The sequence below is a fragment of the Pseudophryne corroboree genome, chromosome 9 (assembly GCF_028390025.1).
Source record: "Pseudophryne corroboree isolate aPseCor3 chromosome 9, aPseCor3.hap2, whole genome shotgun sequence".
Classification (NCBI taxonomy): Eukaryota; Metazoa; Chordata; class Amphibia; order Anura; family Myobatrachidae; genus Pseudophryne; species Pseudophryne corroboree.
Window position 1 is genome coordinate 426,550,314 of NC_086452.1, and position 21,152 is coordinate 426,571,465.

Sequence of the window (21,152 nt, forward strand, 5' to 3'; positions counted from 1 at the left end):
TCTTCCTTAGCATCGGTTTCACAAAACTTTTCCCTGATGGGGGCGTAGAGTCCATCCCTACCGTGGAGAATGCCAACGGATTTATAATAGGATGCTTGTCTGAAGACTCTGACTCATTTTCTTGCTCCCATGAGCGGGAAAGGACATCGGCCTTGCGATTCTGAGAGCCCGGACAGAACTGGAGTTTAAAGTCGATCCTGGAAAAGAAAAGTGCCCATCTGGCCTGACGAGGGTTGAGACATTGTGCGCCTTTCAGATATAAAAGGTTCTTGTGGTCTGTAAGTATGGTGATTGAATGAGAAGCTCCCTCCAACAGATACCTCCACTCTTCTAGAGCGAGCTTGATGGCTAGCAACTCCTGGTCGCCAATGGCATAGTTGCGCTCAGCTGGGGAGAACTTCCGGGAGAAGAAACTGCAAGGGTGTAAATGGCCATCTTTAGCCCTCTGAGATAACACCGCTCCTACTCCAACGGAGGAGGCATCCACCTCTAAGATGAAAGGAGAGTCGATGTCAGGCTGTTTCAGAACAGGCGCAGAGATGAACCTTTGTTTTAAAAGATGAAATGCTTGCATGGCTTCTTCAGACCACTTGGACGGGTTAGCACCCTTCTTAGTGAAAGCAGTAATAGGCGCCACAATGGTGGAAAAGTCTCGTATAAACTTTCAGTAATAGTTGGCGAACCCTAAGAACCTCTGGACCCCTTTGAGGGTTAAGGGTACCGGCCAATTTTGGATTGCTTGTAGTTTCTCAGGATCCATCTCTAGTCCGGAACCGGACACAATGTACCCTAGAAACGGAATGGACTTGACTTCAAAGACGCATTTTTCTAATTTGCAATAGAGATGATTGACACGGAGACGGGACAGAACCTCTTTAACCCAAAAACGATGTTCCTCTAAATCGTTGGCAAAAATGAGGATATCGTCTAGATAGACCACGACATGACGGTATAGAATGTCTCTGAAGATCTCATTGACAAAATGCTGGAAGACAGCTGGAGCATTGCTCAATCCGAAGGGCATGACGAGGTACTCATAATGTCCGTCACGGGTGTTAAAGGCGGTCTTCCACTCGTCACCCTCACGGATCCGGATGAGATTGTATGCACCTCTCAAGTCCAGCTTTGTAAAGATGGTAGCTCCGCTAACTCTGTCAAAGAGCTCAGTAATCAGGGGTAAAGGATAACGGTTCTTGATGGTAATGTCGTTCAAACCTCTGTAGTCGATGCACGGCCGCAGACCACCATCTTTCTTTTTTACAAAAAAGAAGCCTGCGCCGGCTGGAGAAGAAGAAGGTCGAATGAACCCCTTTGCTAGGTTCTCTTTAATATTTTCCTCCATAGAATGCGTCTCAGGCAGAGACAACGGATAAGTTCGGCCTCGAGGTGGAACCTTCCCTGGAACGAGATCAATCGGACAGTCCCATTCTCTATGAGGAGGAAGGATATCAGCAGAAGCTTTACTGAACACATCCGTGAAATCTTGATATGGAGGAGGTGGAACATCAGACGACCTGGGGGAGGAAGAACAGACAGGCAATACTTTAAACAAACATGTCTCAGCACAGGAGGAACCCCATGCCAGGATTTGCGTAGTCGTCCAATCAATTGTAGGATTGTGAAGACGGAGCCATGGAAGGCCCAGGACCACAGGATGTGTGGCTCTTGGAATCACTAAAAAAGAAATAAGTTCGGAATGAAGAACTCCCACTCTCAGACGAATTGGTAGAGTCCTTAAAGAAATAACTGCATCAAAAATTTTGCTGCCATCCACGGCAGTTAAAGAAATGGACGAAGGAAGTCTCTCGGTGGGTAGGGACCACCGTTTAACATAGGCTTCGATAATAAAGTTCCCAGCCGCTCCGGAATCAAGGAGGGCAATGACGTTCCGATAACGTTGAGCAACTTGAAGCGAGACTGGGAGATTACAATCTTGAGGAGATGGAGAGGAGATCATTACTCCTAGCCGGCCCTCTCCTTGGCGAGCTAGGATTTGGAGTTTCCCGGACGTTTGGGACAGGCATTAATGGTGTGAGACGGAGCTGCACAATAGAGACAGAGAGACTCGGAGAGACGTCTTCGGCGCTCAGCAGGAGTTAAACGGGAACGGCCAAGTTGCATGGGCTCATCTTTAGATGGTGACAGTTGACGAGGAGGAGGAGCAGAAGATTTTGGAGCAAATGATCTTCCACGCTCAGTTGCTCTCTCTCTGAAACGTAAATCAACTTTCGTGCAGAGTGAGATTAGCTCATCTAACTTAGAAGGTAAGTCTCTGGTAGCTAACTCATCTTTAATACGCTCAGATAAGCCATGCCAGAATGCAGCATACAGGGCCTCGTCGTTCCATGCCAGTTCGGATGCCAGGATCTGGAACTGTATCAGATATTGTCCTACAGTACGTGACCCCTGGCGTAAACGGAGAATCTCGGATGAAGCTGAGGTTACCCGGCCTGGCTCGTCGAAGATGCGCCTGAATGTTGACACGAAGGCAGTGTAGGAAGATAGCAGGGTGTCGGACCTCTCCCATAACGGTGATGCCCAATCAAGGGCTGAGCCACTGAGAAGAGAAATAATGTAGGCAATTTTTGTACGGTCACTGGGAAAATTGCCAGGTTGTAGCTCAAACTGAATCTCACACTGGTTGAGAAATCCCCTGCAGAATCTTGGAGATCCGTCAAATTTTGCTGGCTTTGGAAGATGAAGACGTGGAGCAGAAATGGGTAAGGTGGGTGGGGTTATAGCTGGAGTCACTGTGGTTGACGCACCAGACGCGCCTGATCCACTGAGAGTTGTCTGAATCCCATCCAGCCGAGTAGAGAGATCCTGGAGACAGCGGATGATGTGGCCCTGTGCAGCCTCCTGATGTTCTAGTCGGGCTGCCAGTTCTTGCATCGGCCTGGCCGCTCGATCCTGGTCTCCGGCTGGATTCATTAGGTCAGTGCTTACTGTCACAACTGAGGGCCTGAGCTGACGGGAGGCAGCCTCAGTTGTAGGGGCTGAGATGTACCGGAACCTGGGAGGTTGTATCAGACCCCTGGACATGTAAGTAACATGAATAATAACTGCCCGAAGGCGTGACCACGACAACTTGGATAAAAGTCAATGATGTTTATTATGACAACTCCGCAACACAGCAGCAGTAAAAGAAAACGTAAAAGTCAGCAAAGAATAAATACAGTTCCTGGGTACTACAGGATGGCAGGAGCCACAGGGCACTGGTAGTGTGAGATAGTTCTTATGATCTTCTAGATGGAAAGTCCTTACCAGGCCCGACTGTAGAAATGGAGATAACCCAGGATTGTGCCAGCTGGTGTTCCAGGAAAAGCTGGGTTGCTGAAGATAAAACAGCTGCTGTGGATACTGGCTGGAACCAGACTGTTGTTAGCACGGAGTGGATACTGGCTGGAACCAGTTAAATAATAAATGAACTTGGGAGCGATGAAATATGAACTGAAATGTAGAACTTGAGAGCGGAGAAATAATAATACCGGTGGAGAGTGGTAAAGTGTAGAAAGGACACCGGCCCTTTAAGGGAAGCTGTACTCTGCTGGAAGCTGAGCTGGAAGCAGGTAATGTTGTAGCTGGAAACAGATGAATCCACAATGGATTGGAGAGTCAGGCTACACCGCAGGTGGAATGCTGGTGCGGGTCTCTATGGTGGAAGTCTTGAGACAGGAGCTGGAACCTGGAAGACAATCACAGGAGAGAGACAAACAGGAACTAGGTTTGACAACCAAAGCACTGACGCCTTCCTTGCTCAGGCACAGTGTATTTATACCTGCAGCAAGGAAGGGATTGGCTAGGCAATTATGCAGATTATCAATACTGACAACAGATTGGTGGAAATGATCAGCTGACAGAATCCAAGATGGCTGCGCCCATGCAGACACTTGGAGGGAAGTTTGGTTTGTAATCCATGTGGTAATGAAAACAGTAATGGCGGCGCCGGCCACCGGAGGCAGGAGGCGCCAGGCTGACAGATGCACATCCAACCACGCGGACACAGCGGAGGCCGCGGCTGACGTAATCGCCACTCAGACACTCTGCATGCAGAAGTTCAGGGACGGCGGCGGAGGCCGCGGGAGACGCCATGCCAGGTGTAATATGGCGTTTACTGTGACAGCGTCCCAGAGTGACAGGAGAGGATACAGGAATGTACACATCAGGATAACAGATGGGATCCGGTCCTGGAGCGCTGAGCCAGCCTTAGGAGGCATCTGATGGGTAAGAAATGGCGTCCAGATACCCGGATCGTGACAGAAGGTTTCCTGGCCTCTAGGTAGGATATGCGGTGGCCGTCTTGCGTGACCACATGACAGCTGGCCAATAGTGTCGCAGATGAGGCCTGCTTCATGTAGGCTGCACATGGGTCGCAGTGCACACGTGTCAAGGTACCTTTGCAATGCCGCTCGCAGTGAGGACTTGGTCACAGAGTGATTGACAGGAAGAGGTTGTTTTGGGGGGCGGTAATGGGGTGTACCTGCAAAAACACAGGTGTGTCATGACCATTTCTCGGCCTGCAACGGTCATCTCTACGCATTGCAGCTCCCATGGCTATTCTGCACGAAGGCACTGAGGGAGTCTATGATCTTCACATCAGAAGCTGATTGGTTGGTATATCTCTCCACTTTATCTCTTGGCAAGCTTTGATAAACATCCCACATTTCTGCTAAGGATCTGGCGTATGGGTAATGCACCTTCCAAGTGGTTGCTTCCCTGTAATATTTATTAGTGTGCGTGTTAGAGCTACAGTGTGAGTGATTTTATAGCAGTAGATGTAAGTGTGATAATATTCCGGTGATTTGTTTGTGGCTTTGTTTACATAAGCTCTATAAATGGCTCCCCCCTCTCTGATCACACCAGACATTATGCTTACATGTTTGTAGGGCCTGAGATTCCAGGATATGTTATAGAGATTTTGTGTTGTTTATGTGGAATCGTGAAGCTCCTTGTCGCTGACATAAGTGCCGGTAATCTTTGGTTACACACTTCCTGTCCGATCTTTCCCTCCGCTGGGAACTTATTTCCAGAGTAGTTCAGAAGCCTTTGATGTAGGAATATGGCCTTGTAGCAAATCTATTTTATCTGTTTCTATTTATTTATACAGGTCTCGTACAAAGTTTCAGCCGGCCCTGATTTGCTGGGAGAGTCCTAGGCCCATATAATTTGTCTATGATTTAATATTTGACTGCATCTGTCTGTAAGCTGTGCTATACATTGTTTCTCCTCTTATTCTGTATGTACAGACACCTGCCCTGTACCTCTCCCATCTGTCTGTATGCTGTGCTATACATTGATTGTTTCTCCTCTTATTCTGTATGTACAGACACCTGCCCCGTACCTCTCCCATCTGTCTGTATGCTGTGCTATACATTGTTTCTCCTCTTATTCTGTGTGTACAGACACCTGCCCTGTACCTCTCCCATCTGTCTGTATGCTGTGCTATACATTGTTTCTCCTCTTATTCTGTATGTACAGACACCTGCCCTGTACCTCTCCCATCTGTCTGTATGCTGTGCTATACATTGTTTCTCCTCTTATTCTGTATGTACAGACACCTGCCCTGTACCTCTCCCATCTGTCTGTATGCTGTGCTATACATTGTTTCTCCTCTTATTCTGTATGTACAGACACCTGCCCTGTACCTCTCCCATCTGTCTGTATGCTGTGCTACACATTGTTTCTCCTCTTATTCTGTATGTACAGACACCTGCCCTCTACCTCTCCCATCTGTCTGTATGCTGCACGCTATACATTGTTTCTCCTCTTATTCTGTATGTACAGACACCTGTCCTGTACTTCTCCCATCTGTCTGTATGCTGTGCTATACATTGTTTCTCCTCTTATTCTGTATGTACAGACACCTGTCCTGTACTTCTCCCATCTGTCTGTATGCTGTGCTATACATTGTTTCTCCTCTTATTCTGTATGTACAGACACCTGTCCTGTACCTCTCCCATCTGTCTGTATGCTGTGCTATACATTGTTTCTCCTCTTATTCTGTATGTACAGACACCTGCCCCGTACCTCTCCCATCTGTCTGTATGCTGTGCTATACATTGTTTCTCCTCTTATTCTGTATGTACAGACACCTGCCCTGTACCTCTCCCATCTGTCTGTATGCTGTGCTACACATTGTTTCTCCTCTTATTCTGTATGTACAGACACCTGCCCTCTACCTCTCCCATCTGTCTGTATGCTGTACACTATACATTGTTTCTCCTCTTTATTCTGTATGTACAGACACCTGCCATGTACCTCTCCCATCTGTCTGTATGCTGTGATATACATTGTTTCTCCTCTTATTCTGTATGTACAGACACCTGCCCTCTACCTCTCCCATCTGTCTGTATGCTGTGCTATACATTGTTTCTCCTCTTATTCTGTATGTACAGACACCTGCCCTCTACCTCTCCCATCTGTCTGTATGCTGCACGCTATACATTGTTTCTCCTCTTATTCTGTATGTACAGACACCTGCCCTGTACCTCTCCCATCTGTCTGTATGCTGTGCTATACATTGTTTCTCCTCTTATTCTGTATGTACAGACACCTGCCCTCTACCTCTCCCATCTGTCTGTATGCTGTACGCTATACATTGTTTCTCCTCTTATTCTGTATGTACAGACACCTGCCCTGTACCTCTCCCATCTGTCTGTATGCTGTGCTATACATTGATTGTTTCTCCTCTTATTCTGTATGTACAGACACCTGCCCTCTACCTCTCCCATCTGTCTGTATGCTGCACGCTATACATTGTTTCTCCTCTTATTCTATATATACAGACACCTGCCCTGTACCTCTCCCATCTGTCTGTATGCTGTGCTAGACATGGTTTCTCCTCTTATTCTGTATGTACAGACACCTGCCCTCTACCTCTCCCATCTGTCTGTATGCTGTGCTATACATTGTTTATCCTCTTTATTCTGTATGTACAGACACCTGCCCTCTACCTCTCCCATCTGTCTGTATGCTGCACGCTATACATTGTTTCTCCTCTTATTCTATATATACAGACACCTGCCCTGTACCTCTCCCATCTGTCTGTATGCTGTGCTATACATTGTTTATCTTCTTATTCTATATATACAGTCACCTGCCCTGTACCTCTCCCATCTGTCTGTATGCTGTGATATACATTGTTTCTCCTCTTATTCTGTATGTACAGACACCTGCCCTCTACCTCTCCCATCTGTCTGTATGCTGCACGCTATACATTGTTTCTCCTCTTATTCTGTATGTACAGACACCTGCCCTGTACCTCTCCCATCTGTCTGTATGCTGTGCTATACATTGTTTCTCCTCTTATTCTGTATGTACAGACACCTGCCCTGTACCTCTCCCATCTGTCTGTATGCTGTGCTATACATTGATTGTTTCTCCTCTTATTCTGTATGTACAGACACCTGCCCTCTACCTCTCCCATCTGTCTGTATGCTGCACGCTATACATTGTTTCTCCTCTTATTCTACATATACAGACACCTGCCCTGTACCTCTCCCATCTGTATGCTGTGCTATACATTGTTTATCCTCTTATTCTATATATACAGTCACCTGCCCTGTACCTCTCCCATCTGTCTGTATGCTGTGCTATACATTGTTTCTCCTCTTATTCTGTATGTACAGACACCTGCCCTCTACCTCTCCCATCTGTCTGTATGCTGCACGCTATACATTGTTTCTCCTCTTATTCTGTATGTACAGACACCTGCCCTGTACCTCTCCCATCTGTCTGTATGCTGCACGCTATACATTGTTTCTCCTCTTATTCTATATATACAGTCACCTGCCCTGTACCTCTCCCATCTGATCTGCTGGTTGAGACAATGGGGATTATTTTGAAAATATCCGATCTCCAGGGTTCCCCATTTGATGTGTTTGAGCTGTTTATATGCCTATTCGCAATACAGATGGTGTAACAAGGAGTGCTGATCTCCAGAGGGAGAATTCCACCAATTCTCACAAGTTCTCACTTCCTCTGCTCACTGGGACTGCAGCTGTTTATAGGATGTGAAGGCTTGGAATGGAAACGCTTTCCCTGGGATAACTTTTCTGATCTTGATAGGAAGTCTCTACTTAGTAAAGCAAAACGTAACGGAGAACTCTAGGGCTCAACAATAGGAAGCACAAATTAATTTATATATAGATGCCAGTGTTGTGCTTTATTTATTAACATTTATTTGTATAGAGGCGGCATATCCCTTAGCGCTTTACAGCTGGGGATTGCAGCAAGATAAGTGTTTGGATCTTTTATAGCCAATTGCTGCAGAGAAGTAGGGAGGTTGTAATTCCTGCACGTAGTTAACTTTGATTTTTTTTTATTTTTTTTTTCGTTTTTTTTTATTTTGTACAGTCAACCTAGGAAGAATCTGACTTGTAACCCCTTTTGGTGTCATTCAGTCTCAATGAAAACACACTCCTGGTATAAGACTGGTTACAGCGGCATCCGCTGCTGAGCTGTGTCGTATCCTAAGGCGTATCCCAAGGCAACAAAATCAATGACTATTATCTGACTAGTATGTGGGACCGTACATTGTTGGGCTATCGTGCCCAGCGTTTTCCTTTTTCTTTCCCCACCTTCCCATCTCTGTCCCCACTCCCCTTTTTCCCTACATGTCTCCCACTGTCATCTCTGTCCCTCCTGCCCTCCCCATCTCTTTTCCTCTTTTTTTCTTTCTCTCTCTCACCTACATCCATCTTGTCCCCCCCTCCCGTCTCTCTCTCTTATGTGTCTACCCCACCCCCAACCACCTATCAATTTATCATATCTGACCCTCTTCCCCCATCTCTCTGTCCTCTGTCCCCCGCCTTTTCTCTCTCTCAGGGGGTGTGGTCACGGGAGGGGGGGCAGAGGTGTTCGTGGGGGGGTTTCACCGGCTCCAGATGCTGACAGAAGGGAAAAGTCCTGTGCATCCAAACAGCGCTGGATAAGAGTCAGACAGACAGTGAGAGCTGTGAGGGGTAGAGGGACAGAGCTCTCCTCTAGCTCTCACTGCACAGCTGTTAGACATACATTTAATACTGTTCTTTCATCGATTTATATAAAATTATGCCTCAAAGGTAAAAGCAATAGGGTCAGTTCAGTTAGTTCGCAGCCCCAGAAGAGTGCTTTGCCCCCACATTGCCCCTAAGATACACAATTTGGAGAGCGAAATGACTGCATAGGAATGGAGAGAGTTAAACCTCCTGTGAGGGGTGGACCTAACTGTTAGGAAAAGTGCAGCCCATGGTAGAGAGGGGAGGGTTGAGGTTCAGTATATATAGGGACTTCTAGGCCAGCTTGGTCTCTCTTGCTGCTGAATTGCCTTCCCGCCCTCCCACCCTGTTGGGTAGAGGTTCTGGCACGGAGTGCCTTGGCTTTGAATTGTTAGTCTGGTTTTATCGTTGGCTATTTGTTGGCGGAAAAGAACGGCAGGTTGTAGTTTGTCTTGTTAGTTGCAGTGATTTACAGTTTGGTGTGGTTTAGGTGCACTCACCTCCATTGACTTTTAAGGCCGCTAGACCACCCGTCAGGGGGCAGCGTCATCACCCATCAGGGTGGGTAGTCAGCGTGGGGGTCTGAGTTGGGCACCTATTACCTATTTTATGGTTTGTGTTAAATTAGGATCGTTTGGAATTTTAAGGTTTTGAGGTTATCGTCAGTTTGAATAGAGCCGTTCTTTTTTCTGCCACCATATGCCGGCTGAATCGGCATGTTAACTAAAATTTTCACTTTACAGGTTTTTCTAATGGTTAGGGTACAATAAATAGCTAACAATTTTCTGCCAATTTCAAGTCTCCGTGTCATTATTTCTTGGTATTAAAGGCACTGAATGCTTTACTTTTTGAATAAGGGGTCCACACATTATCATTAGGAGGTTTAAGGGTAGAAATTGGCATGATTTAGGGGCAATGAATGGCGCCGTAGCCTCCACTGTTCCAGCAGCACATTACGGGCATCGCCACTAAGCACCCCCAATGTGTTCAGCTTAAGTCATAGAAGGGCAGTCAGACCATTTAGCTAGTCCAGAATAATTTACTCTTTAATTGTTTAAAGCTTTTGTACTGACCCCTCGCACAGCATTCCGGCTGTCAGACAAAAGACAAGTCTCCATTTATGTCTCTCAAACCTTCATTTAGACTTCTTCTTGTTCTGTATTGTTTGCTGCTAGCGGAGAGCTTGTTTCACAGATCTGCTGCTGTTATCTCCAAGTGTTTCTTTAAATTCCCTGGAGCATCCTGATCTCTGACAACAGAACTTGACCCCTTGTTCTGTCGCTGCTAGTCCTGAAATCTTCCTTCCTGTGCTTTAACCTCGGGGCTGTGAAATCTTCTGGCTTCTGATAAAAAAAATAAAAAATACAGTACTTTTCCTATACACGAGCGATCGGCCAAGTCTAACTTTACTGCAATTTAAATATTCAATATTTCCTTATGGTCTAACAGCTAAGGATACCAATACATTACTTACAGTATACTGCAGATCCGGCCTCCTTTTTTGTTGTCCCCAGCTCTTAATCAGTTTAAAGGCAAAAAGGTTATTTTGGGACATTGGGGCAGATGTATTAACCTGGAGAAGGCATAAGGAAGTGTCAAACCAGTGATAAGTGCAAGGTGATAAACGCACCAGCCAATCTGCTCCTAACTGTCAATTTGCATATTGGAGCTGATTGGCTGGTGCGTTTATCACCTTGCACTTATCTCTGGTTTATCACTTCCTTATGCCTTCTCCGGGTTAATACATCTGCCCCAATATTATTAATTGAACAGTTAATTTATGGTAATCACCTCTAAATACCGAGCCCCGTCCTGTTTAAGGTGTGTGTGCAGTAGTATCTGGAGAGAGCGCATTGGTGCAGAACAGACAGATTGCTGTGTACTACATAAAGTAGGTTATCCCTCGTTAGTAGGATAAGACAAAGAGCACTGGCTGTGTTATGTAAGGAGACTGTTCTCGGTCCAGAAGCATCCCACAACTCGGCAAAAGGACTGGAAATAATGCAATAATAGCTCAGTCCCAAATCCAGCATGACTCATCCCAGATTATTGCATTGGATAATGGGCGAACATTAACCACTACCATGCAAAATCTGTCTGCTTAAAGAAAAAGATAAAGAGGATAAAGCCAAACCATATTGGGCCTCATTTACTAGGGCAGCACGGATGGTGTAGTGGTTAGCATTACTGCCTCACACCACTGAGGTCATGGGTTCGATTCCCACCATGGCTCTAACTGTGTGGAGTTTGCATATTCTCCCCGTGCTTGCGTGGGTTTCCTCCGAGTACTCCAGTTTCCTCCTACATTCCCAAAAATATACTGGCAGGTTAATTACATCCCAACAAAAAAATTAACCCTAGCATGAATGTGTGTGCGTGTACATGTGGTAGGGAATATAGATTGTAAGCTCCACTGGGGCAGGGATTGATTTGAATGGCCAGATATTCTCTGTAAAGCGCTGCGCAATATGTGTGCGCTATATAAAATAACTGGTAATTGATGATATGTAAGATAAGGATAAGCCCCACATGCCGCAGGCTCGGACATGGTGCAAAATCATTTTCTATGGTGGGAGTTGCTGTGTCCCCTCCTCCAGTTTATTTTATTTCAGTGATCTTGTTTTGCAAAGGGATATCTTCGTTCTGCTCTGGAACTTGGAAATCATTGCACAGTGCATCTTTTAAGGCATTCCTCCCCCACGTGCAACATGGTTCAGCCTTGACCTGAATACGCTGTGTTAGATCGGGGCAAGAGGAGCTGGTGCAGGCTGGACTAGGAATAGAGGAGCGCCATTGCCCCTCAAATGAGGAGTGGGATGTTCTTTCTGGCGGTGGGTTGGAGTTCTATTCTTTCTGTTGGTGTTGGCGCTCTTCCATTTTTTAGACCATGCTCTCTGGCAGCTGCTCCAGGCAGTGCCCGACACAGTGCACAGCTACCTCATTCAAACAACCACCACCAAAGCTGAGGGGAGGGGAGATGATCTGAATTAAGGCCATGGAGACCCATGTTTGACCAATATGGAGCTTGTTACTGCAGGAGCCAAGGGAACCAATCTGGGGGCACACTCGTGCTACGCCTTTTCCCACAGGATTGTTTAGGAAATCTATTATAACATTCCCTTATATGTTACCAAGATTTATAAAAATACAGATTAGTAATTCACAGGGAATTTTTGTCTTTTTTTTTTCAGTGATGTCACCAGTTATTGGTTAATTGACGCACTTTGTTCACCTACGTTATGGAGGCTTCCAGTATCTGTAGGTGACAGATCCACTTTATGTCCTTTAATTAACATTAAAATAATTATCCTGCATATGTCCGTCTCTCACCCAAAATGATACCACAACTAACCTTACACCTGACATTTGGCCTCCAAAGCTATCATCTTAAGATGGGTACACACTTGTCCAATCCTCCGGGGATCCAACTCCCGACCAGACTGACACAATCCTACTAGAGACCTAGGCCCTCATTCTGAGTTGTTCGCTCGCTAGACGCTTTTCGCAGCAGTGCACACGCTAAGCCGCCGCCCTCTGGGAGTGAATCTTAGCTTAGCTGAATTGCGAACGAAGTATTCGCAATATTGCGAAAAGATTTTACTTTGCAGTTTCTGAGTAGCTCGAGACTTACTCTTCCAGTGCGATCAGTTCAGTGCTTGACGTCACAAACACACCCAGCGTTCGCCCAGACACTCCCCCGTTTCTCCAGCCACTCCCGCGTTTTTCCCAGAAACAGCAGCGTTTTTTCACACACTCCCATAAAACGGCCAGTTTCCGCCCAGAAACACCCACTTCCCGTCAATCACACAACGATCAGCAGAACGAAGAAAAAACCTTGTAATGCCGTGAGTAAAATACCAAACTTCTTAGCAAATTTACTTGGCGCAGCCGCAGTGCGAACATTGCGCATGCGCAGTTAGCGGAAAATCGCACCGATGCGAAGGAAAAGAACGAGCGAACAACTCGGAATGAGGGCTCTAGGTTGTAGGTGCAACACCCAGTCTATGCATACATACCTGTCCAGTATTGCTGCAGAACTGCTGTATGCATCTGCTGAAAGGATTGCGTCACCTTACACACTCTTCCAATCCTTGGCAGACCGGTTACCACTCCCATACAGGAATCGAAAGAAGAATTGGACAAACCAGGCTCGGGAGCGTTCATACTTCTATATTGGTTGGGTAACTGGCGATCACGTCACTTATTAAAATACATTCTATAAAATGGTAGCTAGAAGCTTATTGGTCACTATTGGCAACTTCTCCTAATGGGGCAGATGTATTAAGCCTTCAGAAGGGATTAAGATGTGATAAAGACGTGCAAGGTGATAACTCACCAGCCAGTCAGCTCCTAACTGTCATTTTTCAAATCCGTAATGATTGGCTGGTGAGTTATCACCTTGCGCTTATCACTGGTTTACCACTTCTTTATCCCTTATCCAGGTTAATACATCTGCCCCTATTCCCATTTAGAAGGTTTGATATATATCCCCCGGAAGCGTGCGACCACTATAGGTCGACAGTCACTAGGTCAACATGGATGGAAGGTCGACAGGGTTTCTAGGTCGACATGTGCTAGGTCGACAGGTCTAAAGGTCGACATGAGGATTTTTTTTTTTTTTTTTTGGTGTCGTTTTCTTCGTAGAGTGACTGGGATCCCAAATTAGTGCACCGCGTCCCCTCGCATGGTTCGCTTCGCTCGCCATGCTTCGGGCATGGTACCTTCGCTCCGCTACCGCTTCGCTCGGCACACTTTACCGTTCCAATCGTAGTCCACGTGGATCGTTAAGTATGAAAAAATTCAAAAAAAAGAAAAAAAATTTGAAAAACTCATGTCGACCTTTAGACCTGTCGACCTAGCACATGTCGACCTAGAAACCCTGTCGACCTTCCATCCATGTCGACCTAGTGACTGTCGACCTATAGTGGTCGACCTAAACATTGTCGACCTAGACACTGTCGATCTTCAGACCGGATCCCCTTTCAAAGCTCTCCCTTCCCAGTACATAAAAGTTCCTGCTACGAGTTTGCCTTTTAAAAGTTCCCCTTTTGCTTATCAGCAAATGTAAAGCAAAGTTTGCTGCGATGTGTGACTGGCTAATGGTGACAGATCCTCACTCGGGACCCTGCCAGTAGAGATTAGCGGCCCCCAGAGACCCCGATCCCATTACCCATTATCAATGTTACATTTTTTGCTGCACTCAGAATATTCCGATATCCTATTAGCCGGCAACGCGAGCCAATGAAATCACTGGCCACAAGTTCATCCTATTTATCACCAGCTGCATGATGTACGTGAAGTGTCCTCTCGACCACCTCTAGAAAAGGGAGCTGATAGATTTGTAGACTGAGCCAAGTTTACATGGTTAGTTACATTACAGCACATACTACAATGGGCAATGCCCGATGTTCAGTGCAATTTTTGACCGCTGGTGATGTGTAAGGACGTACCAATCGGTATTAAAGCATGCAGGGCAGAACCATAACTAGACGTTTTGGTGCCCTGTGCAGAAAGAGCAATGGTGCCCCCCTTCCATATTGTAATTCGAAAAGGTGCGTGCCGCCTCTTCTGCAGCCCAACACCGACGGAACGGCAGAGCACTGTGGGACTGGACTGTGAGAGCCGTCATGACGTCTCTCCTAGTCCCTTGAATATACTACAGGGGGAGGGGGAGGAGAACACAAACAGGCAGCTGCAGTGCTGCCCACTGTAATATGTACTAATAGAGGTGCATCCAGCAGAGAAGAAGTGGGTGCATCGCTACTATTATACATTACAGCATGCAGCGCTGGTGCATGCAAAGGCACTTAAAGGTGGATGCGTCAGTTTCCATGCACAGGGCACATGCGCTATGTGCTGAGCACTGGCCGCACCACCCTAGGGGCACTAAAAGTGCTTATCTCAGTCCTTGCACATTAAGCCACATGGATGTAACAAGGGAAGGAATGTGTATGCCATTTGCATAAACCCGCGAATGGGCGACTGCCTATAGGCACTTTTGCGTGCGACTCCGAAACAGGCCCAATGCATAATATCAGTACTTTTTTGCTTAGATGCGCAACAGAGACTATTTAGACTACACTGGACCCTATACAAGTACGCAGGTTTGGGGCCCCTACTCCCCATAACTTTATAAAAAATTTTTTTTAAAGCACCAAATAAAAGCACACTAGTATAAACCGGGACCCACCAGACCCTAGTTGGGAGCCTGAATTGCTTTTATTTGTGCTCCAGCTCTGATGCATTGGGGGACGTTTATGAAGACTAGTGTCCAGAGAAAGTTGATGTAACTATAGCAACCACCAACCAGATTACCTTACTGTAATTCCTAAGAAGAATTAAAAACATTACAGAAACATCTGGTGCTGTTGATTACAGTCCCTGTGTTTCCGGCGCACCGCTCTTCCTAAGAATCCCTATTATTGTCCTCCTTAAGCCAATAGAATACACAGTTATCATGTACAGTAACACTTACACAGTAGATAACGTTAAACATTTATTGCGGAAAATGAGATGTCGACTGTGAGAAATGTTCTGTGACTCCTGTGATCCCTGAAATCTTTGTAGAGGGAGGGAGCCTGAGGTTCACCGCTTGTTGTGAAACTACAAGTCCCAGCACTCAGCTAGAGGTTCAGAAGCCTGCTGTAGCTATGGCGCAGATCCATCACTGATGTATAAAAGCTGAAAACAATACAGTGCACAGCCCTTTGTCCACATGCTTTACTGAGTATTTACAGGAAGATCAGGTCTGCTTATACAATTGGAACAGGTTGTATTGTAATTAATCTGCCAATCCCTTTCTTTGTCTCGGGTTCATTTTCCAAAGAAATGTACACTTTTGCCTTTGAACTGAATCAAATAACTGTGAAACAAGAAGTTACATGTACCCACGCCTTGCCTTCGGGTGAGGAATCCTCCAGGGGCCAGAGACCAGGTTTTGTGGCATGCTAATGCTTTTCTCTTTCTGTGCGATACTTCCTTACTCTGCAGTCAATTAATAAATCCTATCTAGGGATCTAAAAATTAACCATTTACTTTGTATCACACTCAGCTACGCTCCCTAAATGTCCGGGAGACCCACAGATTGTGCGGTGTTATGCCTGACTCTACAAATAATTTAGGAGCCCATTTGTCAACGAACTGTAGCTATTTAAAACTTGCTGCGTATGATGAATGGTGCTCCAGCCAATCAGCTCCCAACTGTCATTTTTCAAACACATAATAAGTGGGAGCTGATTGGCTGGAGCACCGTTTATGATACGCAACAAGTTATAAATAGCTAAAACTTGTTGACAAATGGGCTCTTTAATTTTTTCTTTTTTTTTCTTTCTCTCTCTAAAAATCTCTGGAGGACAGACTGCCCATCTCACATTCAGACTCAGGTGGAGATGTATGAAGCGGTGGTAAGTGTCAAATGTGCTATTAGCATCGTTATTTGACACTTTATTTGTCCCTCTTTTATTATGAAAGCAGATAACGTAGAGCAAAAGCACTTTGCTGTATTTGCAAGCATCTAACGATTGCGCCGCACCATACTGATGCGCTGTGGCGCTGCCAAGGATTGCCCGTGGGAAGGTTAACACATCTCATTGTCATTGCTTCCTGCTTCGCCTCGATAAGGAGGTGAAGCCGGAAGAGCTGCAGTGGCATGATCCTTCTACTATAATCTCTCTGCTCACTACATCTGTGTCAAGTGACTGTGGTTGTCATGGTAGTCAGTCACCCATGCAGAACTGCAAATTATTACTAGCAGCCTAAAGAAACAAACCAATGAGAATGACTAAGCTTTTTCTAATATCTACCACAATGAATTGTGTTTAAACACAAGTTTAACATGTTTTCCACCTCCATAAAAAAATAAATTTATTGACATGAAAAAATCCTTCCTGCAACATTCACCAAGTATACTACTTAATCCATCTTCCTTCTGTGCTTTCAGCCAAGTCTTTATGTAACCGGGTTATGGGGGTAATTCCAAGTTGATCGCAGCAGGAAATTTCTTAGCAGTTGGGCAAAACCATGTGCACTGCAGGGGGGGCAGATGTAACATGTGCAGAGAGAGTTAGATTTGGGTGGGTTATTTTGTTTCTGTGCAGGGTAAATACTGGCTGCTTTATTTTTATACTGCAATTTAGATTGCAGATTGAACTCACCACACCCAAATCTAACTCTCTCTGCACATGTTATGTCTGCCTCCCCTGCAGTGCACATGGTTTTGCCCAACTGCTAAAAAATTTCCTGCTGCGATCAACTTGGAATTACCCCCTATGTTCAAGATCCCGGCTGTCTCTTCCTGCCCATGTTAACACATCACCAAAAAGCACTGGAGAAATACAAGTCTAAATATTTAGTAAAAGTTGCAGGAGGACATTAAGGTAATTTGGAGGTGAAACTGTTTTCACATGAAGTTTGTGCAATATCACCTACCAATAGGCAACATTCACCTCTATCAGATGAGGATCAACATGAGTGGATAGGGGGTCATTCCGAGTTGTTCGCTTGTTGCCGATTTTCGCTATACTGCGATTAGTCGCTTACTGCGCATGCGCAAGGTTCGCAGAGCGCATGCGCTTAGTTATTTTACACAAAAGTTAGGTATTTTACTCACGGCATAACTAAGCTTTTTCATCACTGTGCTGATCGTAGTGTGATTGACAGGAAGTGGGTGTTTCTGGGCGGAAACTGGCCGTTTTATGGGAGTGTGCGGAAAAACGCAGGCGCTCGAGTTGCAAAACGCGGGAGTGGCTGGAGAAACGGGGGAGTGGTTGGGCAAACGCTGGGTGTATTTGTGACGTCAAACCAGGAACGAAAAGGACCGAGCTGGTCGCAGTGGCTGAGTAAGTCTGGAGCTACTCAGAAACTGCTAAGAAATTTCTATTTGCAATTCTGCTAATCTTTCGTTTGCACTTCTGCTAAGCTAAGATACACTCCCAGAGGGCGGCGGCTTAGCGTGTGCAATGCTGCTAAAAGCAGCTAGCGAGCGAACAACTCTGAATCACCCCCATTGTGTAGATGGTCATTGACCATGGTTGGACTTTGGTGCTGCCTTGTTGTCCAGCTGCTCTCATTTAGAACTGTAAGACCAATAATCATTTACATAGCCCTGCCTCTGCCAACAAACGCTGTGTTCAAAATAGATTTGTGTCCACATAAACGTCTGTATTTAGATTTGTTAGACTGGCATGCTTAATTTAACACGGGCAGAAGGCAGGGATCAGTTCACGGTATTCACATCACCTTAATGTCTGGGTTAGTTTGGTGAAAGTAATTCTTTAGCAGCCCTGTGCCAGAGCTGATCTAAGGCTCTTACTTGGAATTATTGTGTTAAATAAAGATCATGGGGGATTTGGCCAAGAACTAGAAGCACAAAGTTGACCTCTGTTCCAAGATGCCTGCTTGTACTAGACCGGTTGGCCCTAGGGCCGCATGCGGCCATCCAAGCCTCCATCTGCGTCCCCCAGCTCCGTACTGTAATTGTCAGACCTGTTTGTTGTAGCTTATAACACTTGCCAGCATTATTTAGCTTAATGGATTTTACATCTTGGTGAGGGTAAGGGTAATGTGCGGCCCTTTTGAAGGTTAGAGGGTCTCCCTTGTGGCCCGTGAAGTGTTTCCTATCACAGAGTTAAGGGGTTCTGCCACCACGATATGCCTAGTGGGTTTATATCCCTGTGTTCCTCTGGAAACCAGACAAACAGGAACAGACAGGAATGTTATCATGAGTTGACGTTGAAAAAATTCCAAGTTTCTATTTCCTAGGTGCTTGTTGATCCTCAGCCAAACTGTTTTTGGAAGTAACAGATCGGAGTTTCTGCTGCTGTTGCCGACGAGTGTCGTTTCCCTGGCCGTGGAAAATGATGATGAGACGTACTGATCACTGGGACACAACAGTCATATAATTATAGCCAGAGCCCGGGGGGGGGGGGGGGGGGGGGGTGGAGGAGACTCCCAGTCGTCCTATAGAGAGGGGCACAGAGATTGTGTTGTCCTCCATAAACGTCACCACCAGCCCTTCCTGTCCTCTGTCACAGTTATCCATCCAGTCTGTGCAGTTCTAAAGCTGCGGTTTCCTTCTGGAACGGGAATTTGTGCCCTCTCCAAATTGTCTGTTTATTAATAAATCAGGGATAATTCTCTGTGTACTTGTTTCTGTTTCTTTTTCTTTTAAAGGGACACAATTGGCAATGTTATTTTAATGTGAATTCCTAATTTTACCATACAACATGACATTTAGAAGTGCAGTTAGTGGTTATTTTCAGTGGATAAGTTTGCACAGATTCTGTCTATATGGTTTTATTGTTGGAGCTGTATTTAATCCTAAGATTCTCCCCATCGTATGTCTCAAGTCAGTGACTTTGCTGATGCAGAAATGTAGTTAATGCATTTACAGCTGCGATCCCGTACGTGTGCAAAAATATGCTAATGCAGTAGCCGCCTGGAAATGTATTTTGACGCCCCCGATATTATTATAATTATTATTATTATTATATATATATATATATATATATATTTTTTTTTTTTATTATTATTGTCATATAGTTTTTATGAAGTATATAGTAATACAGAGTTGTAGCAGGGTACAATAGCACCCAGGGCCAACATTGCCTACCCCCAGCGTGGCATCCCAGAACAATGGGAACATTGTACATGCCTGGCGCCTTTCTGAGTCGCAGGTTGTTTCTCCAGGTACCCCAGAAGGTGCAAGAGGATATTGTCAGGGCAGTGACCCTGCTGCCACCTTGGCTTGCATCCTGGGTGGTGGCATCAGTCACACGGTGGCATCCGCTGGCTACGGATGGCAGTGATAGCTGACAGATGCCTAAAAGAGAAGCCACAGAATAGGTCATTTGCAAAACACAAGCCTACAGAGGTGCGGCATAAATTCTATTTTGTGCAGGTGTCCGTAGATATCTGCAAAAGCAAATTTGTTTGTGGCTCAAGAACTTAACATTTTAAGAGGCACAAACATTTGCGTCGGCTGACAGCAACACTTAGGCAGTGCCAGGTTTATCCTGCACAGTGCGCTGCAGATGGCAGTGCCAGGGTGTAACCTGCGCAGTGCGCTGCTGATGTACCGATGCATCTAGTTTTTTGGGATGGTGCGAAAACAAGATTTTATTTTGCAGAATGAGACTAATAAAATAAGATTAGAGCGGAGGGAAATCCAGGCCGGACAGATGGTTACTCTGTTCACCAGTCTGCAGCAAGCCATTCCGCACTGTACTGGCATGTGGCGTAGTTGGAGTAACATAGACTTCAGATATGTTCTACGTACGCAAAGCAATGGATGGGGTGTGTTATTCCAATAAGTTAGATTGAAGATTTCCATCCTAGCGTCCGCGTTGGGACTTCCCAAACAGATGGTGCTTGCATCGTAGTGGGCGGAGCTTCACAAGAAGAGATTGGGTCGGTTACATCATAGGCTGGGATTATTTTGGCCTAATTTTTACTTTTATAAATGTAAAAACATGTGGGTTTTAGTACTTCTAAATAATGTCTAAGATCTTTCTGCTTTAAAATAAGGTTGCTTGCATGTTGGGTTACAGCGTGACCCATTTACTTTTCAGTGTGCCCATTACATTGAAATTGTAATATGCAGTGGGTTTTGGGGAGCATCTATGAACGCTGGTAAGCGGGAAACAACCACTCAGCTTTTGTCCTTGGTGTAGTAGTTCGATAATGAAAGAAGACGTGATTGGTTGCTAGAAGTTTTACTTTTTTTAATTATTTTTTTCTAGACATCCCTTTTCATATGTCACTGCTGGTTGGATTTGCATGCAACCTATGCAAATAGATACATTTACTATTTTCTAAATGTGTTGGTTGGCTTGCAGTGTGCTACTGTAGGTAATTATCACATCTATGAAACTTGTAACCTCTGTGCGCTGCCCCCCTTCCCTCATCCAGGATGATGGAATATAGATCAGAAAGGGGCTTGTGCAGATGGCATGCTGGGTAGGTGTCTGGACATTGACATGAGTTGTAGTTTGTAGCGGGAGGAGAGGTTTATCTGGTCCCCCAGTCATCATTGACGCTGACACACAGCAAAAGTAAGCTGGTTATTTAATATAGACTGCATTTGGAAAAATGCTTGGCAGCTCCGTATTGCTCGCACGTAATTTTTTCATCCAACGCCTTCCAGGCAGAATTGGCGCAACAAGCAGCAGATGCCTG

At 45.5% G+C, this 21,152-nt stretch overlaps 1 protein-coding gene and 1 long non-coding RNA gene across 2 annotated transcripts in view; one reads left to right on the forward strand and one right to left on the reverse strand.

The window, feature by feature from the left end:
- CAMK1 (calcium/calmodulin dependent protein kinase I) overlaps positions 1 to 21,152 on the forward strand; it is a 235,726-nt gene that overhangs the window by 84,376 nt on the left and 130,198 nt on the right. The window lies entirely within an intron of this gene.
- The window catches only part of LOC134958404 (uncharacterized), a 182,667-nt gene that overhangs the window by 51,445 nt on the left and 110,070 nt on the right, over positions 1 to 21,152 (reverse strand). Inside the window, exon 5 of the long non-coding RNA XR_010186989.1 lies at positions 10,052 to 10,321. This is a non-coding gene — a long non-coding RNA (uncharacterized LOC134958404). The remainder of the gene's footprint in view (positions 1 to 10,051; positions 10,322 to 21,152) is intronic.